The following is a 27761-nucleotide window of genomic DNA, read 5'->3' on the forward strand; positions in this document are numbered from 1 at the left end:
AGGACAATATCTAGCCCAAGGTAGAAAGAGGATGCGCACTTCCATATCCCTTTTTAGGAAGGGGAAACTTCCTCAGAAGCCCCACAAACATGTCTTTCCTTTAGGTCTCACTGGTCAGAGTCACATTACACATCCATTCCCAAACCAAAACCGGCACTAGGACTAAGAACTTAGAACAAAAGTTCTCAATGAGTAGTGGATGGAGGTCTGTGGGAGCCCCAGGCCATTTCACGGAATCCATGAAGTCAAAATGATTTTTGTAGTAATGTCAAGATGCTATTTGCCTTTTTCACTGCACTGCTATTCACGTTGATAGTGTGAAATCAACGGTAGATTAAACTACTGTATCAGCACCAATCCAAATAGAGGCACTATACTGTGTTAGTCATTACACTCTTTACTGCCATGCACTTGCAGTAAAAAATAACATTTTACTCAAGAATGTACTTGATAAAGCAGTAAAAATTATTAATAAATCTTGACATGTGAGCCCACATCTTTTTAATATTCCATGTGGTGGAATTGGAAGTATATGCATGAAATACTTCTGTGGCATATAAAGTATGTTGGTTGTCTCAAGATAAAGAATCACAGGTGCAACTGTTTGCATTGCAAACTGAACCAACCGCTTTTTCAGTGGAATACCATGCTTTTCTTGAACAACAAAAATGACAAAAAAAAAACTAGAATTAGTCATACTTGGGTATTTAGCAGAGATTTTCCTTGGTAATGAATGAAGTAATCCTGCCACTTGAGAGAGAAAGAGGGTGGGCAGAGGGAGGGAAGAAAAAACAATTAGTGACCGTGTTGTTGCCAGTGAAAAAAATTTAAGTTTTCAGGAGAAAATGAGAATTAGAGAAAATTTGTTCTGCTACCATGAGCTTGATACCTTCCTTTTTTTTTTTTTTAAGATTTTATTTATTTGACAGAGAGAGACACAGACAGAGAGGGCACAAGCAGGGAGAGCAGCAGGCAGAGGGAGAGGGAGAAGCAGGCTTCCCGCCAAGCAGGGAGCAAGGCGCAGGGCTTAATCCCAGGACCCAGGGATCACGACCTGAGCCGAAGGCAGATGCTTACTGACTGAGCCACCCAGGCACCCCAGCTTGATACCTTCCTGATACTAAAGACTTTTCTTATGAGATGTTGGGGATATCAGTGAATGTGATTGTGATTTTTTCTATATGAACATTTGAAGAAGAGCAGCATAACTGTGAACCAACATTCTTCGAACAACCAATGCATGATGTTGTGAACTGATGTATGGTTAGAAGTGCCATTTACTGTGTAGGATAGGTCAGTGGGCTTTAACAGGACAGATGAAAAGTCCATTAACATGGCTTTAATTTCATCAATTCACCTTGAAAAACCACCGCTTGTTATGTTTTAGTATAATATCAAAGAGGAATATCCACAGTTATCTGAAAAGTTTATTTATTAAAATATTTCTCCCTTTTCCAACTGCATATATGCAGTTTTTACAATTTAATGAAAATAGTATATTGAATAGATGGAATGCAGAAACTAACAGGAGAATTGATTCCATCAAATAGTAAAGATATCTGCAAAATTGCAAAACTCTTGCCACTCATTTGTTTTGAAGAATATATCCTTTGCATTGAAAATGTTACTTTAGTAAACATGTAGCAGGTTTATTATAAAATGTATTTATAACTATTTAAAAATATTTCTAAGTTTTAATTTCTACAATAGTTAGTGTTGATAGATATAAACCACAAAACAGAAGCTCATTTGGATCCTCAATTCTTTGAGGGTAAAGACGTCCTGAGACCAAAGAGTCTGAGAATCATTGGGTAAGGCTAATCAGGACCCATCATCAGATGTCATGAGATTTACTAGAAGCACATGGATTTCTGTTGTATAGGAAGATACGTGGATAAATGGAGAGTTCTGTTAGCAAAGAAAAAGGGAGCATCTGACACAGTTATAGTGGAAACCTTCACTTCCCTCCAGTATGTTCTGCAACACATTGGCTGCAATGCATTTGAGTAGTTAATAGGAATGGCTTTGTGACATGGCAGCTCTCAGTTTCCCTTATTGCCATGCTCTGCCAGCTGTGTTCTCTGCTGTGTTCAGTTCCTTCAGCTCTGATTCTGCAGGCTGATTCATGCGGACAAACGGAGTAAGGGGTTCGTTCCTCCCATTGCACTCATCAGGCCATGATCACAGATGGAGATTCTTGGTCTTAGTGCAACCAGAGGGGAGAAGTGGAGAAATAGGAATTGAGAAATATTAATAAACGGTTACCTTCAGGGAGTGGTGCCTTTATATTTGCTTCAGAGCAGGAACATAGGAGCAATAACCTGGTTGGAAAGGAGTCTATGGGACTTGTTTTGAAACTCTATTTGTTGAGCAAGCATGCAGTTGCTTTTAATCCACAGTTTATAGTACAGATACATAAGAATAGTAAAGCTTGGTAAAGATGCTTTTATTCACACATTACTTCAGATTTAGAAAATGACAACTGTCCATCTCAAATTATGAGTGACCTTGGGATGCGGCAGTTGATGGATATTTAAGAGAAGGGAAGTTACAAGGGGACTCCCCTATTCCTAACACACTCCTGGACACTGCCTCGGCCTTGAGGAAGGTAAGGAGGAAAATTAAGGGACCATGGGATAAGGCGCAAAAATCCACTGCTAAGTCAGGGATGCTAAATAAACAATACTACTCAGGAGTAACATGGGGCGAACAATTTCTGGTCCTTTTGGTACTTGAGCAATAAAGTGTGACAGATGACAGGATAAGAAGAACCTTTTGCTGGACACTCAGCTAAAAAATATTTCCCTCTGCTTCCAAGATTCAACACGCTTAACACATTTGATAGAGTCCTAGCAACTGCTGAGATGCTGATCACAGAGGTAACAGCATCCACAAGATGTTGCAAGCTTGCTTGAGAAAACAACTGAGCAATAGGATTTGGGGTAAGGGAAAGACATCTAGATGCCTGAGTCTGCCCAGGAGTTATTAGCATCAATAGAACAGTCTCTCCCATGTAATATCTGGTGTATGTATTATATAATTCCATTAATTAACCTGTATAATATAATATTGTGCTGAAGGCTCTTGTCTCAGGTCTCACATAGTCCCAGGAGTTTCCTGGAAAGTCATTGGAAAGTGGTAGGTCATCCAACAATATTTCAGTTAAACTGATTAACTGGGGAAACTCATCATAAATCTCATGGATGGGTGAACTACAACTTACTAATGTAACAGCAATTATACCTCATGCAGGTATAGCATTTAACTCTTTACAAAGCCATTTTACTCTGTCATCCTCATTGTATCTAACCTGAAATTACCTCACCTTATCCTAAGAACAACATGCAAGATATGCTTTATCTCCCTTTGACAGATAGGGAAACTGAGGTTTAAACCCACATACACTTTTAAGTGATCTCCCCAAATTCACAAGAGCAAGTAGGAGCCGAAACATAATTTGAGCCCAGGTATTCCAAATTCCACATCATAGCTGCCTGCTGTTTACACACTTGCCCTGCTACACCCAGAAATATGAACTTAGCTTCTGAAGTCATCTGACTTGCTCATTTCATGACATTCCTGTCTTGACACAGAGACGGTCCCTCTGCTTCCCCCTTCCTCTCCGCACTTGGTTGGGCTGCCTGCTTGGCACCCTACCACTGTCTGCGGGCTGGTGCTGTGGAACGCGCTTTTGTCTCTCCTGTAAAGTCCTTGAGAGGGGGTGGTGACCAGCCTCACTGATCTCTGTGGTTAATTGGTTTGTTTTTCCCACAGAACCCTGCTCAGTGCTTGGCCCATGGTAGAAGCTTAGTAAATACTCATCCCTGGTAGATGAAACGCTCACACATCTGCCCTGAGCACTGAATGGTTCTGTGAGAAACTCACTCTCACGATAAATCAATTCTCCTGTGCAATTGCCTCTTTCAACTAAAACTAGACCTGATCCTGCAGAAATAGCTCGAATTCAACCAGGCCAGCCAGCAGCATTCCCAGCCTACTGGGATCTTCACAGCCATTCTGGGAAGACCAAGAGATGCACTTCCTTCAACGAAGGCCTTGGTTCCCCGAGCAGCTGGGAGTGCTGTCATCAGGCCGTGCTCAGCTTCAGCTCCTACAGGGATTGCCATGACTACGCTCCCTCCAGGAACCCTCATATTTATGAGCGATCTGTGTGGGGGTTAAAAAGACCTGCCTATCTCAATTCAACAACAGACAGACCCTGAAGGGACATTCTTGCTCCAGGGCTCCCTGCGGGGTCAGTGGAGGGTGTCACTAATCCAATGCAACCTTTCAACCTCGCCCTCTGCCCAGCCATTCTTCCTGTCCCTTGCCCAGCTGGGGCTCTCAAGCACTCCCCCTAGGAAACATCCTGCACATTAGCCCCACGTCAGAGTTCCCAATCCGAGACACACCTTCACTTCTTCTAGGATTTGAAACAAATCCGGAAAGGGTTCTAAAGGCCCTTCCTTATTTCTGCATTCACCTTGTGGAATTAAAGCCAGCCAGGACACTGCTCCCTCTCCCTTGTGCAGTGAAAACAGCTTTTCTCTGATTATATAAATAATACAGGCTCAATATAAAGTATTTTTACAAAACACAAAAATAAAAGTCATGTGAGTGTTATCATGCTAATTGTCTTTAATATTTGGGTGACTATCCTTCCACTCATCTCTTTACGTGTACATATAGTTTTCCAAAAATCTGGAAAATCACGTAAGCAGTTTCTTGGTAATCATGGACCCCATAGGTTATGCACAGATCCACAGTATATATTGTAGAGACTTTTGGTTTTGCCTAGTTTTCCCTTCTCCCCCTTTTCTCTGCGATCCCTACACATCACACAGGTAAGTGACGTTAGTTACTCAGTACGTCTCCTTGTACTGACTTCTCCAGGATGTTATACTTATTCACATACACACATGTGCATAGATACTATAGGTATTTTTACCACTTTTTCCAAAAACGAAATCGTTTATTCTTCTGTATCTTGCTATTTTCACTTAATATATTATGGCTATCTCTCCAAGTAAAGTGGTACAGCCTCATCTTGTGGCATCATATTCCACCAAAGGAAGGTACAACTAAACATTTGAATCCTCTGGGTTTTTTTTATGGGTATCTGCATTATTTCTAGATTTTACTACTCCAGTGTTGAATTAATCATCTTTATACGAGTGCTTCTATTTCTAAGAGATAGGGTCCCAGAAATGGGACACAGGAATACTGTGGCAAAAGATGTGTACATGTTTATACGTGTGTGTGTGTATACATATGAAGAGCTCTCTATAGAGATATCTATTGGTTTACTTTCCAAAAGAGATGTAATGATTTATAATTTCTCAAGCAATACTTGGGTGGGTGTATTCCTTTTCCTGCTATTTCATGAGTAGGTATTATCTCTTTTTGTCCATCTGATGATTTAAATTGATATCTTACATTAATTTGCATTTCTCTAGACACTACAGAGGTAGAGAAAATTTTCATATATTTATTGGCTGTTGGGTTGGCACATTCTGCTCCTTTCTACACTTTCTATTTTTAATCTAGATCTCTACTTGAAAATTGTTCATTATTAGCCTTCTCATATTTTGTTTTTAAAGATTTGAGAGAGAGAGTGCACCTGCAGGTGTGGGCGGGGAGGGAGGCTGATCAGAGGGGGGGAAAGGGAAAGAATCTCAAGCAGACCCGTGCTGTGCATGGAACCCCACACAGGGCTCAATCCCAAAACCATGACCTGAGCCAAAACCAAGAGTGGGATGCTTAACTGGCTGAGCCACCCAGGTGCCCCTAGCCTTCTCCTATTTTAAAATATAAATAGGAAGATATTTGTAAGTTGGACATGAGTTGTACTGGTAGCAGGGAAGTAGGGGTTGGGAACACTGTCCTAAGGGACTAGTTAAGAATGCTGTTTAGGGGCAACTAGCAAGGAAAGAAAATATCATTGTTGAGCTACCACTTTGCCTACGTGCTTTGCCTACACTCACTTCTCATTTTCTCAACATCTCTGAGAAGTCAGTACTATTATCCTTCTTACACAGGAGGAAACTGAAGCTCAGAGATTTTCAGGAGCATCTCAAAGTCACTCAGCTCCTGATTCATAGCTGGGCTTTGCGTTGTGAGCCAGGGCCCCTGTCCTACCACAACTCCATGCAGCTTCCCAGCACACTGGAAATTTTACAAGCTTTTATTTGTACCCTCTCCACATAAGGCATCGGGTCCTGTGTGAGCTTCTCATGCTCCCTTTACAAGGTCAGGAAAGTGGGTCCCAGAGGCATAGGGGTAACAGCTAGGGCAAGAGATAGTCCAATATTTTATAGGACTGGATGGTTATGGAAAAGAATTTATCTGCTATAAATACCTATTGCGTGGAGCTGCTGCCCCATCATTGAATAGTTTTGCAGGAACCTATTATATCGCCAAAGCTCTTTAGGGAGCAATAACATAGATGTTGGTATTTTAAGAATTGATTTTTCCTCAATTTGTTGTCCTCTTGTACCTCAATGAGCTTCCTTAGGACAATTACTTTGAATTCTTTGTCAGGCAATTTGTTGCTCTCCATTTCTTTAGGGTCAGTTACTAGAGCTTTATTAATTTCCTTCGGTAATGGCATGTTTGCCTGATTCTTCATGATCCATGTAGCTTCGCACTGGAGTCTGTGCATTTGAATGAGCTTCTGTCCGTATTTACGGACTCTTTTTTCTTTTAAAACAGGCAAAGACCTTCTCCTGCCAGGTCTCCTTACTGATGGGATTGCCTCCAGAGTATCAGTCAAGTAAGACTGGATCTAGGTCACCAGCTGCTGGTTAACAGGCCTGTTACCAGGGGCATGGATGGGTGTCTCCTGCCGGGTCCGTATGAGATCAGGACCAACTCTGAAGTGGCAGTAAAGTGGGACTGGAGGTGGGTCACAGGGCTACTTCAGGTCCCATGGTTTTGTGGTGTGGAGGGCTAGGCACGTGTCAAAGAAGGAAACTGGACCCTTATCTAACACCATACACAAAAATCAATTAAAAATAAATTAAAGACTGAAAAGACCTGAAACCCTACAACACCTAGAGGAAAATATAGGGAAAAATCTCCTTGACGTTGGTCTTGGCAATGATTATTTGGCTAGGACACGAGAAGCTCAGGAAACAAAAGCTAAAACAAAAACACAAGAGGAACATCTAAAAAGTTACTACACAGCAAAGAAAGTGATCAAAATGAAAAAGCAACCTATAGAAGGGGAAAAGGTATTTGCAAACCACATATTCAATAATGGGTTGATATCCAAAATATATAAGGAACTCCTACAACTCAATAGCAAAACAAAAACAAAAACCAAACAGAAGACTAAAAACAAGGCAAAACAAAAATTCTATTAAAAATGGACAACTGACCTAAACAGACATTTTTCCAAAGAGGACATACAAATAACTGAGAGGTAGATGAAAAGATTTTCAACATCACTAATAATTAGGAAAATGCAAATCAAAACCACAATGAGATATCAGCTCACACCTCTTAGAATGGTTATTTTTCAAAAGACAAGAGATAACGAGTGTCGGTGAGAATAGGTGAGAATATAGAGAAAAGGAAACCTTTGTACAGTGTTGATGGGAATGTAAGTTGGTACAGCCACAATGTGTGACACTATGGCGTTTCCTACAAAAATTAAAAAATAGAGCTAACACATGATCCAGCAATCCCACTCCTTTTCCAAAGGAAACAAAATCAGTCTCTCAAAGAGAGATCTGAATTCGCAAGTTCACTGAAGCATTATTCACAATAGCCAAGATATGTAAACAACTTCCAGTGTCTGTTGACAGATGAACGGATAAAGAAAATTATAGACTAGAATGCTATATAGCCATAAAAAAGAAGGAAATCCTGCCATTTGTGACAATATGGATGAACCTAGAGGATATTATGCTAAGTGAAATAAGCTAGACCATGAAAAACAAATACTGTATGAGCTCACTCGTATATGTAGTCTATGAAAACTAAACACATAGAAACAGAAGAGTGGGGGGCGCCCAGGTGGCGCAGTCGTTAAGTGTCTGCCTTCGGCCCAGGGTGTGATCCCAGCGTTCTGGGATCGAGCCCCACATCAGGCTCCTCCGCTATGAGCCTGCTTCTTCCTCTCTCACTCCCCCTGCTTGTGTTCCCTCTCTCACTGGCTGTCTCTCTGTCAAATAAATAAATAAAATCTTAAAAAAAAAAAAAAAGAAACAGAAGAGTGGTCACAGGGGACTGAGGGGTAGGGGAAATAGGAGATGTCCATCAAAGGGTAGAACTTTCAGTTATAAGTTATGGAGACCTAATGTACAGTATGGTGACTATAGTTAATGATGTATTACACACGGGAAGTTTGCTAAGTAGATCTTAAGTGTTCTAATCACACACAAGGTACTATGTGAGGTAATGGATATGTTAATTAGATCAATTGTGGTAATCATTTCACAATAAATACTTACAATAAAACATTACATTGTATACTTATATACAATCTTTATTTGTCAATTATACTTCAATAAAGCTGGAAAAAATGAATAGATTTTTATGGGTTCAGTCTCTTTAAATCTTGGGCATGTCAGCCTTCTTTTTCTTTGCACCACATTGTGATCTCTTATTCCACAAACCCGACAATGACTATAATGACTAATGACTATAATCATTATTAATAATAGCAGTGTTAACCCTCATTCTATTCATACCAGATTTTACCAACAATGATTTTATTATAGTAGGGCTTCTAGGGGCCAGCCACTCTCTTGCTTTTCCAATCATTGCCTCATTGAAACAAAGTGTGGATAAAGTCCCATGCATTAGTCATACTAACCTAAAGTAAGGAGGACATATAAGGTGTATTCAAATTATCCTCTTTGCTGTCCACTGGAGGCTTTACCCCTCAAGCTTTCTGTCATGCCTTGTGGGTCAAGGTTGGATAGTCTTACTAATGGCTGGCTCCACTTGCCAAGTAAAGAGAGATGGTGACACTTAAAAAAAAAAAAAAAGCCTGCTGTAAGTAGGTTGCTTGCATACGTTATCTTGGAAAACCTCATGTTCTGGTCATCAATCTCTGCACTGTGGGGAGGGTAAGAAGTGGAACGTGCTTGGCTCCGGCTCCCAGCACTTGCATTAGGAAATTATTGTCTGGTTGCTTAGAAGTCCATCTGCTCCTGCTGGGTATTGCCGTGCTTGGAGGTCTAAGCCCCGAAAGTCATACCCAGCCACTGCCAAGGCCTCAGATTCACTGCAGCAGAGGTGATTAGGGTTCCACGTGGGAAACAGGCTGCAGGAATAGATGACTTCCCAAAGCTCTGATTTTTTTCATCTAGATGACCTATGGCACATTGAAAAGAAAGGATGTGCAATTCACCAAGAGCTGCTTTTCTACAGCTCATATACTTTCACACCGCAGTGCGGTTGTAGGTCTTTACACCCTGCTCTCTGCATTCAAAAGGCAAATTGGGGCTTTTAGTGGCATGGTGAGCGGTGTGAGTCTTTCATTAATAGGTCTTCCTGAACTAGGAAACACACAGGCAGCTCTCTATGGCCTGTCTGCCACACTGGGCACACTGGTGCCGAGGATCCTGCCCATGGATGAACCTTGGGAGACAGAGAAGTCAGGGAGGAGCTCTGGGCCGGAGACTCGACTCAGGGAAGGTCTTGGGGAAAGGGTAAATTGGGTAAGCGGTACGTGCTGACAGTGGAGACTACTCCTGTCTCCTCCAATGATTTGTCCTCTGTTGTGCACTTAATGGCTTCATTTTTCTGGAATTGGAAAGTCATAAATATACTGTTCCATGCTGTTAACCTTCCAAATCAACTGCCGAGATTCTCCNGGGTGACTATCCTTCCACTCATCTCTTTACGTGTACATATAGTTTTCCAAAAATCTGGAAAATCACGTAAGCAGTTTCTTGGTAATCATGGACCCCATAGGTTATGCACAGATCCACAGTATATATTGTAGAGACTTTTGGTTTTGCCTAGTTTTCCCTTCTCCCCCTTTTCTCTGCGATCCCTACACATCACACAGGTAAGTGACGTTAGTTACTCAGTACGTCTCCTTGTACTGACTTCTCCAGGATGTTATACTTATTCACATACACACATGTGCATAGATACTATAGGTATTTTTACCACTTTTTCCAAAAACGAAATCGTTTATTCTTCTGTATCTTGCTATTTTCACTTAATATATTACGGCTATCTCTCCAAGTAAAGTGGTACAGCCTCATCTTGTGGCATCATATTCCACCAAAGGAAGGTACAACTAAACATTTGAATCCTCTGGGTTTTTTTTATGGGTATCTGCATTATTTCTAGATTTTACTACTCCAGTGTTGAATTAATCATCTTTATACGAGTGCTTCTATTTCTAAGAGATAGGGTCCCAGAAATGGGACACGGGAATACTGTGGCAAAAGATGTGTACATGTTTATACGTGTGTGTGTGTATACATATGAAGAGCTCTCTATAGAGATATCTATTGGTTTACTTTCCAAAAGAGATGTAATGATTCATAATTTCTCAAGCGATACTTGGGTGGGTGTATTCCTTTTCCTGCTATTTCATGAGTAGGTATTATCTCTTTTTGTCCATCTGATGATTTAAATTGATATCTTACATTAATTTGCATTTCTCTAGACACTACAGAGGTAGAGAAAATTTTCATATATTTATTGGCTGTTGGGTTGGCACATTCTGCTCCTTTCTACACTTTCTATTTTTAATCTAGATCTCTACTTGAAAATTGTTCATTATTAGCCTTCTCATATTTTGTTTTTAAAGATTTGAGAGAGAGAGTGCACCTGCAGGTGTGGGCGGGGAGGGAGGCTGATCAGAGGCGGGGAAAGGGAAAGAATCTCAAGCAGACCCGTGCTGTGCATGGAACCCCACACAGGGCTCAATCCCAAAACCATGACCTGAGCCAAAACCAAGAGTGGGATGCTTAACTGGCTGAGCCACCCAGGTGCCCCTAGCCTTCTCCTATTTTAAAATATAAATAGGAAGATATTTGTAAGTTGGACATGAGTTGTACTGGTAGCAGGGAAGTAGGGGTTGGGAACACTGTCCTAAGGGACTAGTTAAGAATGCTGATTAGGGGCAACTAGCAAGGAAAGAAAATATCATTGTTGAGCTACCACTTTGCCTACGTGCTTTGCCTACACTCACTTCTCATTTTCTCAACATCTCTGAGAAGTCAGTACTATTATCCTTCTTACACAGGAGGAAACTGAAGCTCAGAGATTTTCAGGAGCATCTCAAAGTCACTCAGCTCCTGATTCATAGCTGGGCTTTGCGTTGTGAGCCAGGGCCCCTGTCCTACCACAACTCCATGCAGCTTCCCAGCACACTGGAAATTTTACAAGCTTTTATTTGTACCCTCTCCACATAAGGCATCGGGTCCTGTGTGAGCTTCTCATGCTCCCTTTACAAGGTCAGGAAAGTGGGTCCCAGAGGCATAGGGGTAACAGCTAGGGCAAGAGATAGTCCAATATTTTATAGGACTGGATGGTTATGGAAAAGAATTTATCTGCTATAAATACCTATTGCGTGGAGCTGCTGCCCCATCATTGAATAGTTTTGCAGGAACCTATTATATCGCCAAAGCTCTTTAGGGAGCAATAACATAGATGTTGGTATTTTAAGAATTGATTTTTCCTCAATTTGTTGTCCTCTTGTACCTCAATGAGCTTCCTTAGGACAATTACTTTGAATTCTTTGTCAGGCAATTTGTTGCTCTCCATTTCTTTAGGGTCAGTTACTAGAGCTTTATTAATTTCCTTCGGTAATGGCATGTTTGCCTGATTCTTCATGATCCATGTAGCTTCGCACTGGAGTCTGTGCATTTGAATGAGCTTCTGTCCGTATTTACGGACTCTTTTTTCTTTTAAAACAGGCAAAGACCTTCTCCTGCCAGGTCTCCTTACTGATGGGATTGCCTCCAGAGTATCAGTCAAGTAAGACTGGATCTAGGTCACCAGCTGCTGGTTAACAGGCCTGTTACCAGGGGCATGGATGGGTGTCTCCTGCCGGGTCCGTATGAGATCAGGACCAACTCTGAAGTGGCAGTAAAGTGGGACTGGAGGTGGGTCACAGGGCTACTTCAGGTCCCATGGTTTTGTGGTGTGGAGGGCTAGGCACGTGTCAAAGAAGGAAACTGGACCCTTATCTAACACCATACACAAAAATCAATTAAAAATAAATTAAAGACTGAAAAGACCTGAAACCCTACAACACCTAGAGGAAAATATAGGGAAAAATCTCCTTGACGTTGGTCTTGGCAATGATTATTTGGCTAGGACACGAGAAGCTCAGGAAACAAAAGCTAAAACAAAAACACAAGAGGAACATCTAAAAAGTTACTACACAGCAAAGAAAGTGATCAAAATGAAAAAGCAACCTATAGAAGGGGAAAAGGTATTTGCAAACCACATATTCAATAATGGGTTGATATCCAAAATATATAAGGAACTCCTACAACTCAATAGCAAAACAAAAACAAAAACCAAACAAGACTAAAAACAAGGCAAAACAAAAATTCTATTAAAAATGGACAACTGACCTAAACAGACATTTTTCCAAAGAGGACATACAAATAACTGAGAGGTAGATGAAAAGATTTTCAACATCACTAATAATTAGGAAAATGCAAATCAAAACCACAATGAGATATCAGCTCACACCTCTTAGAATGGTTATTTTTCAAAAGACAAGAGATAACGAGTGTCGGTGAGAATAGGTGAGAATATAGAGAAAAGGAAACCTTTGTACAGTGTTGATGGGAATGTAAGTTGGTACAGCCACAATGTGTGACACTATGGCGTTTCCTACAAAAATTAAAAAATAGAGCTAACACATGATCCNTGAGAATATAGAGAAAAGGAAACCTTTGTACAGTGTTGATAGGAATGTAAATTGGTACAGCCACAATGTGTGACACTATGGCGTTTCCTACAAAAATTAAAAAATAGAGCTAACACATGATCCAGCAATCCCACTCCTTTTCCAAAGGAAACAAAATCAGTCTCTCAAAGAGAGATCTGAATTCGCAAGTTCACTGAAGCATTATTCACAATAGCCGAGATATGTAAACAACTTCCAATGTCTGTTGACAGATGAACGGATAAAGAAAATTATAGACTAGAATGCTATATAGCCATAAAAAAGAAGGAAATCCTGCCATTTGTGACAATATGGATGAACCTAGAGGATATTATGCTAAGTGAAATAAGCTAGACCATGAAAAACAAATACTGTATGAGCTCACTCGTATATGTAGTCTATGAAAACTAAACACATAGAAACAGAAGAGCGGGGGGCGCCCAGGTGGCGCAGTCGTTAAGTGTCTGCCTTCGGCCCAGGGCGTGATCCCAGCGTTCTGGGATCGAGCCCCACATNCGTATATGTAGTCTATGAAAACTAAACACATAGAAACAGAAGAGTGGGGGGCGCCCAGGTGGCGCAGTCGTTAAGTGTCTGCCTTCGGCCCAGGGTGTGATCCCAGCGTTCTGGGATCGAGCCCCACATCAGGCTCCTCCGCTATGAGCCTGCTTCTTCCTCTCTCACTCCCCCTGCTTGTGTTCCCTCTCTCGCTGGCTGTCTCTCTGTCAAATAAATAAATAAAATCTTAAAAAAAAAAAAAAGAAACAGAAGAGTGGTCACAGGGGACTGAGGGGTAGGGGAAATAGGAGATGTCCATCAAAGGGTAGAACTTTCAGTTATAAGTTATGGAGACCTAATGTACAGTATGGTGACTATAGTTAATGATGTATTACACACGGGAAGTTTGCTAAGTAGATCTTAAGTGTTCTAATCACACACAAGGTACTATGTGAGGTAATGGATATGTTAATTAGATCAATTGTGGTAATCATTTCACAATAAATACTTACAATAAAACATTACATTGTATACTTATATACAATCTTTATTTGTCAATTATACTTCAATAAAGCTGGAAAAAATGAATAGATTTTTATGGGTTCAGTCTCTTTAAATCTTGGGCATGTCAGCCTTCTTTTTCTTTGCACCACATTGTGATCTCTTATTCCACAAACCCGACAATGACTATAATGACTAATGACTATAATCATTATTAATAATAGCAGTGTTAACCCTCATTCTATTCATACCAGATTTTACCAACAATGATTTTATTATAGTAGGGCTTCTAGGGGCCAGCCACTCTCTTGCTTTTCCAATCATTGCCTCATTGAAACAAAGTGTGGATAAAGTCCCATGCATTAGTCATACTAACCTAAAGTAAGGAGGACATATAAGGTGTATTCAAATTATCCTCTTTGCTGTCCACTGGAGGCTTTACCCCTCAAGCTTTCTGTCATGCCTTGTGGGTCAAGGTTGGATAGTCTTACTAATGGCTGGCTCCACTTGCCAAGTAAAGAGAGATGGTGACACTTAAAAAAAAAAAAAAAGCCTGCTGTAAGTAGGTTGCTTGCATACGTTATCTTGGAAAACCTCATGTTCTGGTCATCAATCTCTGCACTGTGGGGAGGGTAAGAAGTGGAACGTGCTTGGCTCCGGCTCCCAGCACTTGCATTAGGAAATTATTGTCTGGTTGCTTAGAAGTCCATCTGCTCCTGCTGGGTATTGCCGTGCTTGGAGGTCTAAGCCCCGAAAGTCATACCCAGCCACTGCCAAGGCCTCAGATTCACTGCAGCAGAGGTGATTAGGGTTCCACGTGGGAAACAGGCTGCAGGAATAGATGACTTCCCAAAGCTCTGATTTTTTTCATCTAGATGACCTATGGCACATTGAAAAGAAAGGATGTGCAATTCACCAAGAGCTGCTTTTCTACAGCTCATATACTTTCACACCGCAGTGCGGTTGTAGGTCTTTACACCCTGCTCTCTGCATTCAAAAGGCAAATTGGGGCTTTTAGTGGCATGGTGAGCGGTGTGAGTCTTTCATTAATAGGTCTTCCTGAACTAGGAAACACACAGGCAGCTCTCTATGGCCTGTCTGCCACACTGGGCACACTGGTGCCGAGGATCCTGCCCATGGATGAACCTTGGGAGACAGAGAAGTCAGGGAGGAGCTCTGGGCCGGAGACTCGACTCAGGGAAGGTCTTGGGGAAAGGGTAAATTGGGTAAGCGGTACGTGCTGACAGTGGAGACTACTCCTGTCTCCTCCAATGATTTGTCCTCTGTTGTGCACTTAATGGCTTCATTTTTCTGGAATTGGAAAGTCATAAATATACTGTTCCATGCTGTTAACCTTCCAAATCAACTGCCGAGATTCTCCCTTGATGTGGCAGTTGCATTTTTCTTGTCCTGACTCGATGCCCTTCACTGATTGCAGAAGACGTCCCTTCCCAACATCTCTTACACAGCCACACTCTCCCTTTTCCTCAGCGAGGAACTCACGCTCTCTGTCAGTTCTCTGCTACAGACCAGCGGCAACTGGCACAGCACAGCGGCAAATCGGAGCCAGACTCTTGCCCCACTTCCCATGAACTAGCCTGTGATCCCCTTCGGCTCATAAGTATGTAGGCTGATAAGTCCTACAGAAAATACGGACTAGAAAATCAGCAGGATGCATTACTAAAGTACAGAAACAGTCTAGTATGTCACCGCAGAGGGGCCAGGTGCTGCTAGAAAAGTGACGCTGAGACTGGTCCTCGAACCAGTCTCTCTGGGCTCTCTCTGGGCTCTGACACGAGGCTCCCTTCAAGCTATCCGTTTCCCTATCCGGCAAAGGGGAGCTATCAGGCCCTGACCATTCCAAAGCTCCCAGCAACGTCTTGGGTGTCGGCCAACACACCGTTCCAACGTTTTCCTATATTCTGTTTCTCCTTCGGAGTGTCTACCATAGACCATTGAAGATGGGACCGAGGGTTCAAAAGGGAAAATTCCACCTATCCAGGACCTCGCAACTCCTAGGTAACTTCAAAGCACAGAGGAGGCTGGGTGTAAGCCTCCCCTGATGCCAAGGTGGACAACTACTTCCTTCTGCATCCAAACCGCTGAGTAGTAGTTGTACTTTAGGCAAATCATTTGTACCTCTTTGAGGTGTTAGGAGGGAAGACCTACCTTACCAGACCATGGTGAGGATTAAATGAGATGATGCAAGGACCTGAAGATGACAAAAGTGAATAAATGCCTTATAAATTGTAAAATTGTGGCACTGATATTGTTACTGTCATTATTCTTGGTAATTATTTAGTTTATGCATAAATGCAAGCTTTGATGAGTCTCCAGTGTAATTTCTAGAGCTTTTGTTGAGTGATTCTTAGCATTCCTGGGAATATCTGAAACATAAGACACGAGTTCTCAGCCAGGTTATATTAAAAGTTTGAATTAATAGAAACCATTGTGTCTGGCTCAAACATGAAGTGGGTAGATGGTACATAGACATTAAATTCCTGGCTAGTCTCAGTCTGAAAAACTGAGAATGAAAAATATTTCCCTCTTACAAAATCCTTAGAGGGTCATCATTTTCTCAAATATCTGTACAATTTCTTGAGCGTGCCTTGCTTCCATTTTCAGCTTATAAGCATTTTCTAGAACTCTATTAAACATGCTGAATATTGGATGCAGACAGAAATTAATTCCCTTGGAGTTGGGCTTCCAGAAAAAACTACTTCTCCTCCTGCGCCCACTTCTGCCCCATTCCTGCACCTGTGCGGCCATTCAGCAGGCAACCTCTTTACGCCCCTGCCTTCACGCCAACACTGTCGGCACTTACTGCTCATTCAATTTCCCCTCTCCCCGACACCTTCCCTGAATTTGAGGAAAATTAGTCCTTGTTGGAATTTTTTTTCATTTTTTGTATCATATATTCTGCCTCCCCAGTTGGTCTTCACCCGCCCCCAGTGACCACTGAATTCCCACTCCTCCGTTTTGTACTCATGCTGCACAATTCACAGCAGCAACATACCAACTTGGAACCGTAACTGGAAGAAGTTCAAGCAGCTTCCCCAAATACGTGGGTTACTCCCCAAAAGTTATATATTTGAAGACTCTGACTCATGAACTCTGTGATCTATATAAGCAGAAATATTTCCTAAGAGAAATGACGATACCACAGTTTTATTTTTGAGACACAAAACATGAGAAATAAAGGAATTTAATACAATATAATGCAAAGAGCAGACCATTACTCACGAGAAACAGCACCTTGCTTAGCAGCTGACAAGAATTACTAGCAAACTTCCTGCAACAGCAATCTCCATGAGCAATAACTAAAGAATATGGCTCTGCCTTTCTCTCACCAGATGGCCAATAGACAGACACTCCTGCAGTCAACTAGCAGAATTCAGACTCACAGAAGATCATGTAATACAAGCCGTCAACAGTGTTTCTCAGACTTTGGTCTGTATAAGAATTACTGAAAGAGCTTTTTAAAAATTGAGATCCCCACACCCCAGTCTCAGAGATGCTGGGCAAGTGGAAATTCAGGTAGAGACCCTAAAAAACAAACAACAAAAAAACAAAAAACAAAAAACAGCTGCATGTTTAATGTGCACCCCAGGGAGTTCTGATACAGTTACTCCACACTCAAAGTAACAGATACGTACTTCTGAATTTTAATTTTTCATCTGCAGTGTATCTGTATGCCCAAGGTCAAAGACCCACTTATCCACAGAGCCAGGACAAGGAATAACTAATCATAATCATCATCAGTTAAATGTTTTACGGGAGACTAGAAACAAATCCCCTGCCTCCCTGCAAAAGAGTCCCACCATTCACCTCTTACTTCCTTACATAGCTTCCTCATCGTGCAGGCATCTTTAAAGCATTTATTGAGCATCTACTATGGCTAAGACACCAAGAGTAATACGTTCAAAGACAGAGACCTGTTCTCTTTCCTCATGGAGCTTATAGCGTAGCAGATAATTATTTATAGATATAAGGAAAGATAGGAAATAAAAATAATGAAAGAAATGAGTTGATTAAAAAGATTAAGGATCCACTCAAAATTCATGTAGTTAATGTGACAAGAATGAAGAGGGACATTTCAATATAACAACTTCTCCATTTTTTCTTTATTCCACAAGCATTTATTGAGTATTATATGCTAAACACTATGTTAGGCATTAGGGATACAGCAGAAAATACGGAAGACAACATCTCTGAATTCTGGAGGGGTAATTCTAGTGGGATGAGAAACAGGTAACTAACAGTTAAACCGTGTAATTAAACAACATAATTACACAAGAAGAAAAGCGCTCCAAAGAAAATAGATTGGGCAATGCCACGGAGTGAGAGGAGGAAGGGGCAGAGGGTAGTTTCAGTAGGATGGCCAGGAAAAAGCGACTTTGGGGAAATAACATTTTATCTGACACCTAAAACCACATAGGCACCAATTATGTATGCAAAGAGCTAAGAAAAGGAGTGTCCCAGGTAGAGGGAACAGCAAGTACCAAAGCCCAGGTATAGGAGTAAGCTCTTCACCTTAAGGGAATAGAAGGGAGAACAATTGTACATTTGAATGGAAGGTAAAGAGTGACAAGAAAAGTGGGATAGCATGAAGTCCAGGATGTGGTCAGGAGCCAGAGGCTCTGGGATTGTGTAGGCCACTATACAAAAACTGAATTTCATACCAAGGGCAGCGGTTGGCCATGAAAAGCAGGGAGATTATTCAACTTGCATTTTTAGAGCTCAATGGATAAGCTGTGAAGAATGAATTAAAAGAGAGGATGGACATAAGGAGGAAAACAAGAGATTACTACTTGTCAAGATGTTTCATGCTCAAAGACGAAGGAAGGGCATTCACCAAGAACATGGAAGAGCGAGGACGATGTACCTCAGGACGTAAACTGCCATCTTAAGTAGATTCACTGTGTGCACAAATCCTCTTGGTGTTCAAAATGCAGCACAGACCTTCCAAGTCTGGCATCCAAGACCATCCACCCCATGGCCCAGCCCACCATCAGATTTATCTTGGCCCCCCCACCCCCGGCACCGTGTCCCAACCAGATTGGACTCCTGCTTTCCAACTATCCTTTCCATGTCCAGCACAATGCTAATTCCTTTCCGTCTCGGTTTGTTCTTGCCAAAACTCCTTCATCTAAATGTGAAGGCTTACAAATGTTTCTTACACCACCAAACCTTTTCTATCAGATGCAATCTCTTTTTCTTGGAAAAAAAGATTTCAGTTCACACAGTTATGCCCAGCATGATTGCCATTTGTTTTTTATATCTTTCCTTCCCTAAGAGACTTTGAGCTGCTTAGGGAAGAAATGGAGTCTCACTTTTTATTACCCATGATGCTTTGCACAGAACTTCAGAATGGAGCAGGAGTTCTATCACCTGAACGTGATTAACTCTGGAGCTTCCTTCCTCCCTCTTACCCACTGCCTGAACACATGCTGTTCCAGCTTGCAGTTCTGTGGAGAAGGCTATGCTCTGTGATAGCCTGGCCCTTCATTCTTGTTCTGTCATGTGCATCGTATGATTTTCAGTCTCCTGTCTGTTCAACAAATGCCTCTTCATCTCTCAAGACCTAGCCAAGGGTCACTGTCTTTATGAAGTATAAAATGGCACCCTCACCCTCTCTTCAAGAACTGACACCTCCCTGTTAGAGGTTCACCTCCACACCATGTGAACTTAAAATACAACGCTCTGTACATCTTATTTAACATAAAATGTGTAATATCTTGCAGGGCATTGCTAATGTACGAAAATAAGTAAATGCAAACGCTAAGCCGACAATAAAAAAAGACCAAGAGATAAAAAGTACAATAGACAAGAGATGCCATTTGTTTTTATAAAGTGGAAATCCCTGAGTTAGCAGAGAAAGTGGAGTCCCCAAATGGCTGGATCCCCAGCTAAACCTTCTACAGTAAAGCTCACCAGTTCAAAAGCCCTGCACATACAAAACACACCAGCTTTGCGTGTGTACCTCACTCTGAAACATACACATATTCACAGACTAAACATTAGTAAAAAGCCTCTACTGAAGAGAAAGGGAATTCAGAAGCGACAGAGACAAAGAGAGGGAGAGATTCCTTTAAAACTGTAATTAATTTCTCCAGAGAGGAAAATATGCTATAAAAAGGAACATTCATATCATTTCAAAAATAGCTCTTAAAAACTAAAAACATGTGAAAGCAGGAATACACACACATACACACACTGGAAAATACAATTGGGAAGATCTCAAAGCTCCCCCAAGAAGAATAAAATAACTGAGAGATTAAAAAAATATTTAAGAAGGGGCGCCTGGATGGCTCAGTTGGTTGAGCCTCTAACTCTTGGTTTCAGCTCAGATCGTGATCTCAGAGTCGTGGGACCAAGCCCCATGTCAGGCTCTGTGCTGGCTGAGCGTGAAGCCCGCTTGGGATTTTCTCTTCGCCTCTATACTTTGCCCCTTCCCTCCTGCTCATGCATGCTCATGTGCACGTGTGCGTGCTCTCTCTTTCTCTCTCTCTCGCCAAAGGAAAAAAAAAAATTAGAAGACTAACCTGGGTAATTCAAATACCAGAAAGTATAGGAAAAATGGAGAGGGGAGCAATATTAAGAAATAAAATACAAAAACTTCTTAAAACCTATGTTTCTATAAGAAGAGTATCCATTGAAGCCTCCGCTTAGTGGCTGAAAACCCTCACTAATGCACATAATTGTCAAATCCCACAGTTGTGGGTTTAAAGAGAATATCTGAGAAGGTCCCAGGGGAGAAAAAATAGAGAGGTCATTTACAAATAATCAGAAATAATATCATCAGTGTCTGGAATACTGGAAACCAGGGAACAATGGAGTCATGTCTTTAAAATGTCTAAGGAAAATTACTTTCAGCCTGGAATTCCATCCTCAATGAAACCATGATGTATGTTTAACAGTAGGATAAAGATATGTTCAAAGACACGAGGTCAGAAAGCTACTAGAGGATGGGTATTCAAAACAGAGGGTATTCCATCAGGAAAAAAGGGATCTAATCCAACCAGAGGGAAAAAAAGAGAGAAAGAAAGAAGTGAAAGGTATTTCTAGAATTTTTCAGGGGTGGGGGAAAAAGTGAAAGATATTTCTGGGGGGAAGTTCTGGGATTTAAACTGCATAGCAGGCTTAAAATAAAATATCTCAGATTGGCCAGGAAAAGATTGCTCTCAAAGGAGAAAACAATGTAATTGATGAAGATTACCTAGTACGTCTGATCACAGAGAAAAGAGGTTTCCAACACTGTCAGAGTATCGTGATAAGCACACAGAAAAGAAAAAAAGTTGTAAATATTAACTGTAAAAAGGAGGCAAGAAAGAAAACATGACACAATATATTAGGTGATGCACACAGAAATAGCATTTTCATAGTCCTGATGCTGTAAACACTAAATACTGATATAACCAAATTCTGATATAATTATATTGAGTGAAGGTGCGGGGGGCAAGTGCACTGGAGGTGGTTGTGAAATGAAGGTTGTGTATTAGATCTCTCTACATCAAGAGGTAATCTAGAAATTTTTTTGTTTCAAAAATCAAGAAATATCACTATAAACATGTCAACGAAATAGAAATAGAAATAGCTTAAAAATCAACTTAAAAAATGAAAGAGTTGCCTCTGGGGAACAGAAAAAGAGCAAAGACAGGTAGGAAAAAGAAAGGAATAAGCAGTGTGTTTTATTACTCTTGGCAAAAAATTTAAACAGACTTTTGATGTATGAGCTATTGAGACCATTCTTCTTCTACTCTCCCCTATATAAGAGGGTAACAACATACAGAACAATATGTTTCACTATCTGAAGAACAGTATGCTTTACAAAATGATGATTTGTTGCTATAAATGACCCCAAAACATAATAATTTTGAAGGTGTTTGGGCAGTTTTTATATAATACGGAGCCAGAAAGTCCGTTCTGAGTACATGAAATCTGCCTTATTCAAAATCTCCAAAAAAAATTCATGCTATTTATGTAGACCATAAAATATGATTAGCCAAAATGGGTTAATTCATTCAGTCATTCTTTTACTGAATGGCCACTAAGTATCAGGCACACCAATGTTGAGCCTAAAAACAACAGGAAACAAGCAGAGTACTGATAGGATCAGATTTGCATTTTAGAAGCTCCTGGGCTGTTCTAGGGGCTGGACTGAACAACAGTTAATAATACCATACTGAATACCGGCAATTTGCTGAGAGAGATTTCAGGTGGTCCCATCACACACATACACAATAACTACAGGAGAAAATGTGCTAATTAGTTTGACAGTGGTAATCATTTCACTATGTGTATCAAATCATGTTGTATACCTTAAATATACATAATTTTTATTAAGAATAAATTTTAAAAAACAGATAGTGAAGACTAGAAGGCTCCACAATAGTTCAATTAAAAGCTGACAGACAAAACTAGGGTGGTGACAAAGGAGATGAAGAGAAATGGATTCATTTGAGATAGATTTTGGAGGTGATATCAATATTTTTTTGGTGGCTAATTGGATTTCCGGGTTGACAGAGGAAGGCATTAAGGATAATTTCCAATTCAGGGCAACTGAGCAACCAGGTGCTTGGTGGTGCCAGTAATTGGGAGGGGCAAATTACATTACTCAACCACGTAATCATCTTTCTTATGCCTCTTCCTTAGAACTGGGTTTTCAGTCAGCCAAAATCTATGAACGAGGCATCTAGGAACTTCGAAGAACATCAAGTCTCACTTCTTGCTATTGTGGGTTCAGACCCACAAAGGAAAGCCTCTCTATTGCCCCTTCTGCTCAAACAGCCCCTGAATAAATGGATTTAGTTTGGGGTCAGGATTTTATGTACTAAAACTAAAAGCTGTTCTTTTCATTTTATTGCTTTCTTAGGACTTTCGTAGGGTATTCTATGTCTAATTGTGTTTCTACTGGGCTGGCTGAGAGCCTGACTCTGCTTCCTAACCCCCTAGAAAACACATCCACAGCTCTGGTGGCACCAACCAAAGCCACCCCAGAGCTCACTCCTCTGAGTGGCATGAAAAGTGCCTATATTTCCTTTGGACCCTTATTAAGAAATAATATGTTCTATGGTCAGGAAGATGTGGAATCCATAATCTGTACGCATGGTGGAATGGATTCTAATGGAACCACAGGACTCCATAAGATCGAGGAAGCAGATGGACCTGCTTCGCCACTTGGGGGCTGTTTAACCGGCCAGACAAGAATTGAACACCTTAATCATCTTCAATTGCATAAATTCTGTGAGGCAAATATTTCCAGGTGAAACTCAACTTGAATCCAATTTTCAATGACAGACTCTATTGTGAAGAGGCAGATGATCAAACCGATAGAGAAGGGACGAGGGGGGTTGGACAGGAGCCACATGGGATGAGGAGCTCACACGCTCTTATGATCCAAACCTGCCAGCATCTGAGATTCTGTCCAGAAAACAACTGGAGAAAATATCAGACCGAGTAACTAGATATGCTATTCTTGGGCTTAAAACAATCAAGTCTGCTTTGAAACTGTTGGGGAAAGCATCTTTTACCTCTCCTCTATCAGTAAAATGAAGGAAACCATTAACTTCCTAAGGGGTACATTCATGTGTCAGCGCCAAGCCAAAAATCCAGATTCAGACTCAAGATGGCCTCATTCTTTCCACTACAAGTGTTTAAGAGTCATTGACACACTAGTTCCTTTTCGCTGTCTCCATTGTACTTGCCTGGTCTAAGCTAAGGAAATGATTAGTATTTCTCTTCTCAACTTCCTGTAAATAAGACATTTTTTTTTTCTCAGCTTGTGTAAAGATGTGTTTGTGTCTCTCAAAGGACTTGTATGACAAAAAGCCTTCCAGAGAATTCCAAAGGGGCAAGAGAAAATGCAATAAAAAAATATTTCCCTTATGAGGAAAGGTTTCTGATGTTGAATAAGTTAGAGTATTTTAATAAAGAGAAATAAAGGAATGTTCCAGTCATGAGGAAAAATCTCATGGGGGGGTTCTTGGCAATATTCATATTTGTATTGAGCATAGTTTAACAAGAAAGCAGAATATAAATACTACTGAAACCTCAAACTTCTCACACATTTTCTTATCATTTTCTGAATTTTTTAAAATACAAGAATGTGCAAGCTCCTCTTACAGTTGATTCTTCAGGAACCATGAACAACTCAGTAAAGAGCAAGTTTAATCTACAGGAGTTAAAGAAACACACATGCGCACACATTTACTTCTCTAAATAATGTCCATGAAAATACTCTAAATATCTTGTTAGTCATGTAAATTCTAGTATAGTCTTCAAATTAGACATTAAAACATAGGTTAAGCATACCTTAACTTCATAAACATTTTCTTATTGTTCATGCTTCATCTGTAAGTATATCCTCAGCAGTCCACAGGCATATCTCACAGAAAGCTCATTTTTATTTCAATTCTTAAGGAATTACAAAAAAACTTCCTTTCAGACTTTCAAAAATGTGGCATTTGGTTGTGCCAAGTATATCCCCATCCGTGACAAGAAACATATCTGAACTTTGAGTTGTCTATGAAACGGGCCTTTTAAACAAGCAGTTTCTTTCACAATATAGTTTTGTTAAGGTTTCTCACCCTTTTGAATAGCAGGCCAATGTTCATTAGAGACCTGTTGGAACCCCGCAACATATTCTCATTTCAACAGTGCTCTAGGACCTGTGTTGATGATCATTGGGTTTGTAGGTCTTCTGAGGATAGTTTGGTACCAATATTTGGAAAATGGCAATTCCTCAGAGCCAGACATCCTTCTAACACATGTAAGAACTGTACTGATATCTTTTCTGGGCTACTTTTCTTGCCCTTCTAAGTTCTTAAGTCTGTCACAAGTTGGGACTGACATCAGACAAATTAGGCAGTATAAGAAAATTTTCTTTCTCCACTCTCTTTCATTGCCTAGATCTCTATTCTGGGGCTTAGTCCAGGAAACACCAGTACCCCTGGGCTGGTTTGGGCTGCCTAGAACCTTGTCCCAGATTCTGACTGTCTCCTTGAATCATGTAATCCATATTCCTCAGGAGAAAGATACAAATCAGGACCTACACCAACCAATCTGACCAATGACTATGTTATGACATTAATAATTATTAGTGGAATAATAATAGGGCATTTCCCCAAACCCCGAAGTGAGTCCATTCTGTCAGCTACTATTCTGTTCATCATGTAAAAGAACAGCACACACATCACCATTCCTCCCACTCTGTGTCCATGGCAGACAAATATAACTGATGGACTACACTTCCCTATGGGGTAGACAATGCCTCAAAGCCCTTTGCGGAATCCTACTTCATGTAGTCAATGCTAATCTATGTTAATTATCTATTGCTGTATTCAGATTACCCTAAAACGTTGTGACCTAAGTCAACAAATATTTATTACCTCACAATTTCTGTGGGTCAGGAATACAGGTTTGGCTTAGCTGGGTTTCTCTTAACTGAATTAAGCTCTGTTTCTAAGCTAACATTATTTAGCAGACCACCTTAGTCTTTATTGGCTGTTGGCCAGAGGTCTTAGTCACATGGTCCTCTTCATAGGAGAACTCATGACATGGTTCGCAACATTTTGCAGAGCTAGTAAACAAAAGGGAAGGGAGAGGGAGAGAGAGGAAGCCATAGACTCACTGTCACCTAGTCTCAGAAGTGACATTCTATCATTATTACTGTATTTTATTGGTTCTGAGTCACTGGGTCCTGTTTGCATGCAGGGGGAGGGGGTTACACTAAGACATGAAAACCAGGAGGCAGGGATCACTGGGGGCTATCTTAGAGATGGCCTACCTAACTATCAATTTATCAGACTGGGCATGCAACATGGACCTTCCTCCAGAAATTACTGTTAAATAATTTCAACTGAAGGCATGAAAACTTGAATTTAGTAAATGATCAAAATCTAAAATGAAATTATTTCTTGAGATATTGTGGTTGTGGGTTTTTGTTTTGTTTTTGTTATTGTTTTTGAGAGAGAGTGTATGCATGAATGGGGCAGGAGAGGAAGAGAGAAAGAATCTTAAGCAGGCTCCACACCCAGTGTGGAGCCCCACGTGGGACTTGATCTCACAACGCTGAGATCATGACTTGAGCTGAAATCTAGAGTCAGATACTTAACTGACTGAGCCACCCAGATATCCCTTGAAGCTATTGTTTTCAATGGACACATGTCGCTGGCTTCTCTTAAAAATGAAATACCTGATTTTGAAAAATAGTGATTTCCTTCAGAATTCCAAAAAAAGCAATACCAGGTCTGCAATGAGATTTCCTCCTGTAGATAATACTTATAGTTTCTTATTTAAAAATGTAATAAATAGCTTTTTAGAAAGATTACAAAACCTGGACAAGCGTAAGAAAAATAAATTTACCTCAGATTCTACCTTTCATAAATAAACTCAACAGTTTAGCCTCCTCCCCACGGTTAGTATACATATGTATTTATATTTACATTGTAAAATTTCACACTTGGTTGTGAACATTTTAGTATTTACCCAAAGGGAAACAAAACTGGAAATGTTACTTTGTCAAGTACGTGTCAAGATGGCTCATTCACTTGCAGGTATATGGACATAGACATTAAGGGAAGAACTGTAAAAACCACTTGGGTCATAGCATGGTGTGGGCCTGTGGTGACTTTTTTATGCCTTGCAAAAATCTCTCAGTGCCATGATAATGGTTTAGCAATAAAAGAAACCCCAGGAGAGGAAGGCATAATATATTTTCTCTGCTGAACTGGATTGAATGGTTACGACAATAGTTAAGAGGCTTTTTAAGGAAACAGATACAACAAATCAACAATTTTATGTTTAGTCTATTACTTTTGTTTAGTATACTTTTTCATATTCTGTTTATCGTGTTTCACTAAGATAATTCCCGCTATTGAGTTTACCCATCTGAATCTTCTTGGCCTCTTCCTAGTGTTTTAGGTTTGGGTTTACTAGCAAAGTCTAAGAAGACCACTTTATTCCTATAAGTTATCTTTAAAGCATATTTTACTAACAATGTTAGAGCTCAAATGTGTACCTCATTAGGTCATTGGGAGGACTGAGTAGGACAATGTTAATAAAGGGCTGGTACATAACCGGCATACAATAATGGTAACAATTTGGGAAGGAGAGCTGAAGCCAATCAGCTTCTCTGAACCGGACTTTGCTTAGAAATTAATGTGTATAGGATAAGATATTTGCAAATGACATATCAGATAAAGGGCTAATATCCAAAATCTATAAAGAACTTATCAAACTCAACACCCAAAAATGAAAAATCCAGTCAAGAAATGGGCAGAAGGCAGGAACAGACATTTCTCCAAAGAAAACATACAAATAGCTAACAGACACATGAAAAATTCTCAACATCACACATCATCAGGGAAATACAAATCAAAACCACAATGAGATACTACCACACACCAGTCAGAATGGCTAAAATTAACAAGACAGGAAACAACAAATGTTGGTGAGGATGTGGAGAAAGGGGATCCCTCTTATACTGCTGGTGAGAATGCAAGCTGGTACAGCCACTCTGGAAAACAGTATGGAAGTTCCTGAAGAAGTTAAAAATAGAGCTACCTTATGACCCAGCAATTGCAATATTAGGTATTTACCCAAAGGATACAAACATAGTGATTCCGAGGGGCACATGCACCTCAGTGTTTATAAGAGCACCGTCCACAACAGCCAAAACAGAAAGAGCCCAAAAAATGTCCATCGACTGATGAATGGATAAAGAAGATGTGGTGTGTGTGTGTGTGTGTACATAATGTAATATTACCCAGCTAACAAAAAGAATGAAATCTTGCCATTCACAATGACATGGATGGAACTAGTGTGTATTATGTTAAGCAAAATAAGTCAGTCAGAGAAAGACAAATACCGTATAATTTCACTC

General features: G+C 40.5%; 1 pseudogene; it reads left to right on the top strand.

The window, feature by feature from the left end:
- The first annotated feature begins 9467 nt into the window (after positions 1-9467).
- Positions 9468-27761, top strand: part of LOC100465066 — a 62880-nt pseudogene continuing 44586 nt past the window's right edge.

Source organism: Ailuropoda melanoleuca, chromosome 6, assembly GCF_002007445.2.
Source record: "Ailuropoda melanoleuca isolate Jingjing chromosome 6, ASM200744v2, whole genome shotgun sequence".
NCBI lineage: Eukaryota > Metazoa > Chordata > Mammalia > Carnivora > Ursidae > Ailuropoda > Ailuropoda melanoleuca.